This window comes from Rhinopithecus roxellana, chromosome 11, assembly GCF_007565055.1.
Source record: "Rhinopithecus roxellana isolate Shanxi Qingling chromosome 11, ASM756505v1, whole genome shotgun sequence".
Lineage (NCBI taxonomy): Eukaryota > Metazoa > Chordata > Mammalia > Primates > Cercopithecidae > Rhinopithecus > Rhinopithecus roxellana.
The window spans coordinates 92,924,188-92,926,549 of record NC_044559.1 but is presented as its reverse complement, the minus strand read 5'-3'; the positions used below and the strand labels follow the sequence as shown (position 1 = coordinate 92,926,549).

The 2,362-nt window shown below is 34.7% G+C and overlaps 1 non-coding gene across 1 annotated transcript; it reads left to right on the top strand.

Moving 5' to 3' along the window:
- Window positions 1-356: 356 nt before the first annotated feature.
- Window positions 357-458, top strand: LOC115900552. Its single transcript, XR_004060232.1, has one exon. It is a non-coding gene; the product is annotated as a U6 spliceosomal RNA (small nuclear RNA).
- Window positions 459-2,362: the final 1,904 nt, after the last annotated feature.

The following is a 2,362-nucleotide window of genomic DNA, read 5'->3' as shown; positions in this document are numbered from 1 at the left end:
AAAATATTCCAATGAAGAAATTCTCCCAGACTGCAATTCAACATAGTTTACAAAATATTAAGTAATTCCAAATGTAGAAAACTCTTTTAGAAATTAAAATACAGACTACTACTCATCTTGTTATATGAGACCAGTAATGCCTTCATATGAAAACTAAAGCAATGAAAATATAAAAATATTACCATCTCCAAATAGATTATTTACAACTCTAATGCAAATCTCAGTAGATTACCCTGTACAATTTGATAAGAAAACTCTAAAATTTCCACGAGGGTGCAAAGGTCAGAAATAGACAAATTTTAAAGAAGGAGTAAATTGTGGAAGAATTTGTTTTACTGGATACCAAGATTTTTATAAAGTTATAGCAATTAAGATAATATGGTGTTTTGATATAGACAAGATTAGCATGCTCCCAACGCAAGGATGACATGCAAATTTGTGAAGCGTTCCATATTTTTGAGTCATCATGAACAGAGGAATAAAGGGCTCTTTTTGTCATGTTCTGAAAAATAATGAAAAATATTTTCCTTTCTTCAAGGAAGTGAACATTTTGTAGCTGAAGGAATGGCTTCCAAAGAGTGTGAATAAGTTCAGTTATAAAAGATACCAGTAAAGAAAAAGAAAATAAAATAAATAAAATGGGGGAAGCATCCCTCCCTTGGTTTAAGACAAAAAAAGAAAAGATAATACAGTCTTTCTACAATGATAGAGAAATACTACAATAAAATACAATGGAAAACCCAGAATTATACCCATTCATAAAAACCGTAGATTTAAAACAAAACTGTCACTGCAGTCAATGGAAAAAGTATGGCCTTTTCAATAAGCAGAACTTGGTTAATTGTATATTCATAGTAAAAAATATATGTATTTGCATTATTTATGTATTGTGTGTATATATGTATATAAATGTGTATATATATACACACACACATATATATACGTAAATCCCTAAAACATAGCTTCTTACTTCACATCATATAAATACAGGAAGTACTATAGATGTAAATAAGAAAGATAGGATAAATATATCTTTTAGATTCTAAAATATTTTCATTTTTGATAAAAAAAAAGTCACCCTGCATAGGACTTAAAAGCATTAACTGTAAGTGAAAATGCTGAAAAACAAAGCTATAATTAAGAACCTTTATTTATCAAAGGAAAAATGGATAGACTAAAAAGGTACACCACAGCAGGTAAAATGTATTTATAGGGCGGGTGCAGTGGCTCATGACTGTAATCCCAGCACTTTGGGAGGCTGAGGCAGGAGGATCACCTGGGGTCAAGAGTTTGAGACCAGGCTGACCAACATGATGAAACCCCGTCTCTACTAAAAATACAAAAAATTAGCCAGGTGTGGTGACAGGGGCCTGTCACTACTCAAGAGGCTGAGGCAGAAGGATCGCTTGAATCTGGGAGGCAGAATTTGCAGTGAGCTGAGATCACGCCATTGCACTCCAGCCTGGGCAAGAGTGAAACTCCACCTTAAAAAAAAAAAAAAAAAAAAAATTCACAAAATGTATAACTGACAATGGCTTTACATCCAGAAAATATGCAACGTGAAACATTTACAAGCACTCCTGAAATTTGCATAATTTACTAAATGTGAATAAATTCATGTTCTAAGACTCGGAAGTACTGTTTTCAAATATATTTCCCAACAGAAATATGTTCACATATGCCTGAAGATACATGTATAAGAGTGCTTAAGACAGTATTTTTTATTCAAGCCATAAACTGGAAAAATTACCTCAACAGTGGTTACAGATAAATATATTGTGCTACATTCATTCAGTGTGGTACAGCAATCACAACAAATAAAATATCACTCATGCAACAAAATGAGTGATTCTCACAAAAATAAAGAACACCTAGAATTCTGCCTTTATAAAAGAAAAATAAATAGAAAAAAATGAAACTCCAGTGTTGAGGAACAAATGTGAGAGTGTAATATTACAAGGAAAAGTAAGTCAGTAATTTTCATAAAAATCAGGAGAGAAGAGATTGGGAGTGAGCCCTCGAAGAGGTTCTAGAGTGGAGTGCCAGCACGTTGGGTTTCCTGACTTGTGTGGTGCTGTGTTTATTTGTGATAATGCATTGGGTTTTATTCTGTTTAACTATCTATCTGTCTGTCTGTCTGTCATGCACGTCCCTGTGAAGAGCCCACCAAACAGGCTTTGTGTGAGCAACAAAGTTGTTTAATCACCTGGATGCAGGTGGGCTGAGTCCGAAAAGAGAGTCAGGAAGGGAGATGGGGTGGGGCCATTTCATAGGATTTGGGTGGGTAGTGGAAAATTACAGTCAAAGGAGGTTGTTCTCTGGCTGGCAGTGGTGGGGGGGGGGGGGTCACAAGGTGCTCAGT